The 7,330-nt window shown below is 39.5% G+C and overlaps 1 pseudogene across 1 annotated transcript; it reads right to left on the bottom strand.

Moving 5' to 3' along the window:
• Nucleotides 1-1,841: 1,841 nt before the first annotated feature.
• Nucleotides 1,842-6,703, bottom strand: LOC147637947 (laccase-10-like; annotated as a pseudogene). Its single transcript, XR_015266006.1, has 7 exons — nucleotides 6,460-6,703; nucleotides 6,176-6,327; nucleotides 5,506-5,753; nucleotides 5,261-5,389; nucleotides 4,263-4,855; nucleotides 3,304-3,664; nucleotides 1,842-2,280 (listed from the first exon to the last, which is right to left on the bottom strand). The product of XR_015266006.1 is annotated as a laccase-10-like (transcript).
• Between the last annotated feature and the right edge of the window lie 627 nt (nucleotides 6,704-7,330).

Below are 7,330 nucleotides of genomic sequence, written 5' to 3'. Positions count from 1 at the left end.
CTCCAATAGCCTTTTCCTTTCAAGAAATTTTACATGTGGTACTTCCATATTTGGAAGTTATTCTAGTCAAACTTTTCACCCATAATTTGCATCGGACCATCACGCATGTTTGCAAATACAATGCTTAAGCACACTTAAACAATCAATGTAACTTGCAATTGATGCAGTTCAATGCCAAAACCACTAATACATATACATACACAAATCTCGTCAATGTAGTGTCAACACCCAACAACACTTGAACATTTACTTACTCAATGCAAAAATAATTCAGAAACCATTTTCAAACCACGTACATGTCCCCATTACACTCCCACATGCTCGTTTCTCCATACACACACATATAGTTACATTAAGCATCAAGCAAAATATTAAAAACTATCTTGCAAAATTTATGTAAGCTCTAAATCAATAGTCCCGTCTTGCAACAACATGTAAAGTAGCTTCCCAAGAGCTTTTCAATACCACATAGCAATAGCAAATGCTTTAACCAATCACAACATACATTCCAATTTGTCAAGTTTTGAACTTGCAATAGCAAGCTTGAACCAAGCTTATAGGAAAACTTTACATACATGAACACTTTAGCTAAATATTGCAGCATGCATCCCAAATCTGCCCAGCAGCATACCCTTGTCTTGTTTTGTTCATAACTTGAGCTACAAAATTCTAAATCTAATGTTTGATTAGTCTAAACACATCTACACAAAACAAGATTTTTATCTATTGCTTTACAATTAGCTTCTAAGAAGCATGTCAAAAGTTATGGTGTTTAGGAAATCTACAGTTTTGTTCTTTATAGGTTTGCAAATCAACACAATGCGTTATATACATTTCCACTTTGCTTTCTTTGGACTTCAAATACTTGCAATTTTTTAACTCACCTCTTGGCCAAGCTCTATGATTTGTTTCCAATTTCCACTCCAATGGTGCTTTTCACAGCTTCAATGGTGACATTCACAACTTCAATGGTGACCTTCATAGATTTAATTTCCAACCACTTGAAGTTTGGGGTTTCCACTCAATGTGAGAGTAAACTGTGCTCTGATAACATGTAAATAGAATAGGGATGTACAAATAACACTTGCATAAACCCTAATTAGCTCTTACATGACCATAGATAAGAATAGAAGATGCCATTGTTTTATTCCACTCTCCTTCGCACACTCTCCATAAATCCACACACACATACGATAAGTTCACACCACAGTAATGTAACACCAAATGTCCACACACTTGGCCATCATTGGGCTCGGGTAATTATTATCCACACACTCCTATCACTAATGCATACATGTCATACTGACAGTATTCAAATGAACTTGCTATCTCAACAGTTATGCATGAGACTCTGTGCAAGAATCTACACATTGTGGCTCTACTACACAACAATGCTTCTCCATGTAACATTGGTAACAATGCATTGAGGATCATCCATCTAAGCACTCGTTTGTCCCAAGATAGGTGCATAGATCCATGGACTATTTTATTGCAGCCAAGGTAGCATTATGAGGTGGCCGACAACAACAGGCAAAGCCAGAGGAAAGCATTCCTTGGGAGTGTGGTTCTCAAACAAGCATACTGTTGGTTGTCCCAAGTAAATGGGCATATAGCCACGCATGTGTAGCGACATGTATAGCTACATATATAGCCGTGCCATGAAAATTTTCACCTCCAAATTTCCTTTATTTTACGTGACTGTGGGAATGACTATGCTTTCCTTCTCTTGTAGTTGATGCAATACATGAGAAATACAAAAAGTTAACAACTTAACAACTACCAAGAAACATGGATTCCATCAAAAACCATGAACAAATATGTGTCAAACCATTAAATATGCCATAATGTAATACATTTTCTTATACTATGGAGGTTAAAACATCTAGTGGCTTGTAGGGCAAATACTTGAAGTATCAAAGAGACACATTTAAATAGCAAATGTTTAATATAAAAAGGCTACATGGCGTAAAACAACCTTGGCTAAAACCACACCAATATCAAATCATATCATATCTATGTGTATGTTTTTAAAGCTGGCAAGTAGGATAGTCAGCTAGTGGTTGTGGCAACACCTCATTTTCTCTCACCCCATTGAGTGTGAATGAATGCCATGTCCATCCCCCGTGATGCTATATATGTGTTTTTAAAGCTCGCAAGTAGGATAATCGACTGGTGGTGGTGGCAACATCTCATTTTCTCCTACCCCATTGAGGGTGATGAATGCCATGTCCATCCCCCATGATGTATGGATATCCAAGTGGCAATGCACAAACCAAACCCCTGCACATTGCATCATCCATCATGAGAAATCTTCTTTATAATGATAAATTTATCTTTAGAAAATAACTTCCTTTAAGAAGATATGAATGGAAGGAAAATTCAAGTTAATTCTCAAGCTCTAACAAAACCAAAAATGACATCTTAAATCGATAACATTTTACTCACAAAGCTTTAAATCATCAATCAACAACATCATGCATAACATACACTATGAGCTATGACGAGGCTATGACATGCCATAGTATTAATGCGGGGAGGTAAGTACAAGTTCATGAATATAGATATGCCACCATAGTAGACAAATCTTCATAGATAAACCATCTAACCATAAAGATAGCCAAGTAGCAACAGAAAGAGTACTTGGAACATGTACAAGTGATGGATTTAGTTCATGAACACGAATGTCTTTAATGAGCCATTGAGAGCAATGACACCTAAAATTTATTATAAAGAAGTTGAAATGCAGCCTTGGTACATGAGGTTCTCTATTATTTTGAAAAAAGAAAACCTTTGAAGTGAAAAAGTTTCGATGACAATTGGAAGAAGCTATGCAAAACATTTCAACTAGTCAAAATTAGAGTTGAATCTTAACTACCACTTAAGCCTTGTTATAGCACATCAAAGATGAAATTGAACAATCACTAGAAACCACATGGCATTTACAAACATTGTAGTTCTTTAAAACCTCACACAAGTCTCGATTGATATTATAGTAGACCTAGTCAATCCTTGGTTCTAACTATTATACAACAATGGGAAAAAGAATTAAGAACTTACTCAAAATATTTCAAGGAAAATTAAGAGAGTAGCAATGAACAATGAAGTGTTCTACGGATTACGAGAGGAATAAAGACGGAAAATCATATTATGCGATGAGGTAGAGGACTTGTTGTGGAAGAAAAGGAACTATGATGTGTGTGTGTGTGTGTGAGAGAGAGAGAGAGAGAGAGAGAGAGAGAAATGTTAAGGTAATCACGATTGATAATAAAGTACGAGGTGTTGCATAATATATATTATGATTACCTGGGTTGAGGGCCTTGAAGCGGATGGCAGCCCAGCCGCCACCGGGCACGGAGACGGTGTTGCGGGCGACAGGGTTGACGAGGTTGAAGGAGGCAGCGTCAGTGGAGGCGTTGAAAGTGCCGTTGCCCCTGCCTACCTCGTAGAAGTTTTGGCCGTGGAGATGGATGGGGTGTTGTTCGAAGAAGAGCGTGGCCGTGTCTTGGTATACCACCTGCACAGTGCTGTTGAAAGGGATCACCCGCACCCGCGTCCCCGGCAATGCCACCTTTATGTCCGGGTTCACCCCCGTGTAATCATATTGGAACAATGGCATGTCGGGGAAGTCCGTCGTGTAAATCCCGCTTACGTTGTAGTAGTAGGCCTAGCCAGGACAATGGACTTCACACTTATCTCATTTGTATATTTTCCATTGATTATCTATTGTATTCAAAATTTACTCTCAGACCTCTCAAAAAGACAAGCCTATATGTGTGGGTCCTAAGATCATACACACAAAATCAAAAATTTTTATTATTTGAAAGTCTCTTCCCGAGAAAAAAAAGGATTGACATTGACTAGTTTTAAAAAATTCTATAGACTTTAGATATTCAAGAAAACTTATCTTCTCTATATCTCTATATTATCTTAAGGAAGAGTTTTACAAAGCTTCCACGTGGCATGAATTTGGAGGTTTGAAAAGAGGAGGTTGGGGTAAAATTTGAATTTGTTGGATCTCTATCTCTTCTCTTCTCTATATTATCTTAAGGAAGAGTTTCACAAAACTCTCACGTGGCATGAATTTGGAGGTTCGGGAAAAAGAGGAGAAGGTTGAGTTCGAATTTCAATTTCTTAGAAACGTGCAGAGCACGCATTGGCCGACTAGTCTATTTGATTTCTTGATAGTCACTATAATAAGAAATTTGTTTCATGCACAGCATTAAAAATATATATATATATATGGTAAAGGGATGATGTGCTACCTGGAGGAGAGAGACGTCAGGTGTGACGAAGGTGATGTTGTTGATGGAGGTTCTGATGAGGGTGTCGTTGGGACCTTGGCAGGTGGGTCCGACCGGACAAGGTTGGAGAGCGTAGCCTATAGTGTGGAGGAGGTCCACGTCCACGGTTTTGGGAACATCGTAGTAGTAGTAGCCTTGAGAGTAGTTCTTGCCCTTGAGGCTGGAGTAGAAGCTATTGGCGAAGTCGGCATCATTGGCCAAGGGCAAGCTAGGCAAAGTCAAGTTGGTGGAACCAGACGTGGAGCCGTTGTAGTTGAGAATGGCCGTGGCGGGGATGGTGGGAAAAGGCACGAAGGATGCATTGGGCATCGAGAAGACGGAAGCTGCCATGTAGTATTGGCCTATGGACTTGTTGGCCGTGAGGAGGACGTTGGAGGTCTGGCCGGGTGCTAGCACTACGATGTCTGTTATGTATGGCTCCACATACTCTGCATCGGCCTCCACAACTGTGAGGCTGTGATTGGCCACTGCGAAATACATGTGGAAGTTCATGGCTGCATTGATTAATCTCAGCATTACCGTCTCTCCCTACGTCACGTTGTATACCACCGTCTCTGCATGCGTATCCATCCACACGCATACAAATTAGAATTTATATTGGAAGGCACATCAATTTCCAGCCATTTGATCAGGCCACCATGAAAATACCTCACGTTACAACTCACATTATGCATTCGTGTGTCTACCTATTATTTGACCCACTTGGACGAAATTCCTATGTTTCTATGCATGTGAATACACTCTTACTCTTAAATCTTTTCATTGCTTACATGGACACATACTTAAAACCACAATAACACAATTGTTGGTGCCTTGAGTTTTATAACACAATTTTTTCCCCTTTTTCTTTCCTTTCCACTGCAATGTGCATACATATTAGGGGAGACCATTCATGTTAGAAGGCATCAACTTCTTAAACTAGGAAGTTGTGGTCGAGGTAGTCATTACGATACATATACCACTGGACGAGCAGTTGTAAAGGTCCCCAGGCTGTCCATTGATAGTAATGGCATCGGAGATGTTGTAACCTGCACCTTCAACAAGTGCCTGCCTTATAACATCCTCCACATTCGCGTTCCACCACTCACCTAGACAAAAGCAGTATTGTGATTTATGAGTGATCGTGTATATAATGTGTTTTTCTTTGAAAAGGTTTTAATTCTTTCAACAAAGTTATAAGCATAATGATTGAGGTTTATCTAACCTAGAAGGAGAGGGGGGAGCTCTTGCTTGGGTTTGGGAAATGGGTAGGGGGTCTTGTTTTTCTTGAGAATGATAAAAGCGCCATAAAGGGTGGCTCTCAGCCAGCTATTATGGGCATGCCAGAAGAGGGTGCCCCTTTGTTCAAGGATCTGGAACCGGTGCACATAAGATTGGTTGGTTTGGATGGGGCATTGCGTGATGTAGGCTGGCCCATCCGCCCAACACGAGCGCAGCTGCCGCACACCATGCCTATATAAAGATCATTACGCAATATATAAAGATCATTACACCAACACCCCCTTGGCAGTGCTTGAAAAAAACTACTTTCTTAAAAATGTGAAAACCTTGATAGATAAAATTAAGAAATTATCTGGGAAGAGTTTTTTTTTAAGGTATTTGTACTATATTCTCTCAAATTTTGCAAGTATTGGCACCTTCAACCAATAAATTTATAGGTATTTTTTTAAAATTTGAAGGTGATATTACACTAAACCCAATAAATTTATAGGTATTTTTTAAAATTTGAAGGTGATATTACACTAAACGGGGTTTTTTTTCGAGCACTGCCCCTTGGTCCCCTTGGTCGTCCCTTCTGCTATATATACAGATAAATACTCGTCACAATAAAAGAGTAGTAAATTATAATAATTGCGAGACAGAATTGATCATACCAGTGTATGGTTATGCCGTATGAACCAAGGTTTGTAACGTTAACCACCACCTTGTCTCCTTCCCTCACATAATTTGTTGGGCCGGGGAACTCGCCGTTCACAGTCAAGAGAGACTTCGTCTTGCAAAGGCGCGTAACATTGGTGTTTTGTATCTGACAACACCAAAAGTCATGACTCAGCGCCCAGGATTAAGTATAGGGCAATCATTAATAGGATCAAAAGCCCTGCTAGAGCTTCGATTAATATGTATAAATACAAGGGGGGCTAATTCCTGTTTAACCAACCGTGAAATTGAAATAGCGAGTTCTTGCAGAGGCCACGTTACAGAGGGTGAAGGCAAAGAGTAAGGTGAAAGTAAGCCTGTATGGAAAGTTTTTTGGGATCATCGTGGTGAACATATTCGCTCAAAAGAGAGAGAGAGAGATTTGAGTATTCGAAATTATCACAAGAGGTTCACACAAATCTAAATGGCAGGGGTATCACCACTACGCTGATGATCATTGCAGGTGAAGCTAGATGCCTTGGAGATGCGTTAAGGGTTTAATATAAAATGTGGTTAAATAGAGTGCTGGGTCTTGCATATTGTAGTAGAGGTTGCCGCAAACAGTACAACTCTAGGGCCCTGGATCTACGCGCCTGCGTGCGTGCCGTGCGTGCCGTCTATAATTTACTCATATATATTTTTGAACAGGTGGAAAGGATTTTCTCAGAAGTACGGACAAAGCAAAAGAGGTGCAGATGTGCAAAACATTGTAAAAAGGTAACGTTTCATACGTTTCTTTTGAGCCGGCTTGGAAATAACGTATTAAAAAAGCCTACGAGTCAGTAGTAGTGTCAATAATATTGAGTTAGTAGTGTCAATAATATTGAGTTAGTAGTACTGTCAATTACGAGTTAGTAGTAGTGTCAATAATACTGAGTTAGTAGTACTGTCAATTGGATCTCTATTCTCTACACTTCACCCACGTGTCGTTACCACCTCTAAAAACGGAGAGTTAAAGAGTGAAGGACAAGTTTTATTCTTATTTTAAATTCAAATTTTAGTGTAAAAATAGGGCAGTGATGTAGGGAGATCACATATATAATGAAAACGTATCTCACTTTGTAGAGGATATGAGGGGTCCTCACGAAGTATGTTTCTCCCTTCTAGAAACG

The sequence above is a fragment of the Cibotium barometz genome, chromosome 6, assembly GCF_041138505.1.
Source record: "Cibotium barometz isolate CiBa-2024 chromosome 6, ASM4113850v1, whole genome shotgun sequence".
NCBI lineage: Eukaryota > Viridiplantae > Streptophyta > Polypodiopsida > Cyatheales > Cibotiaceae > Cibotium > Cibotium barometz.
This window is presented reverse-complemented; position numbering and strand designations above follow the sequence as displayed.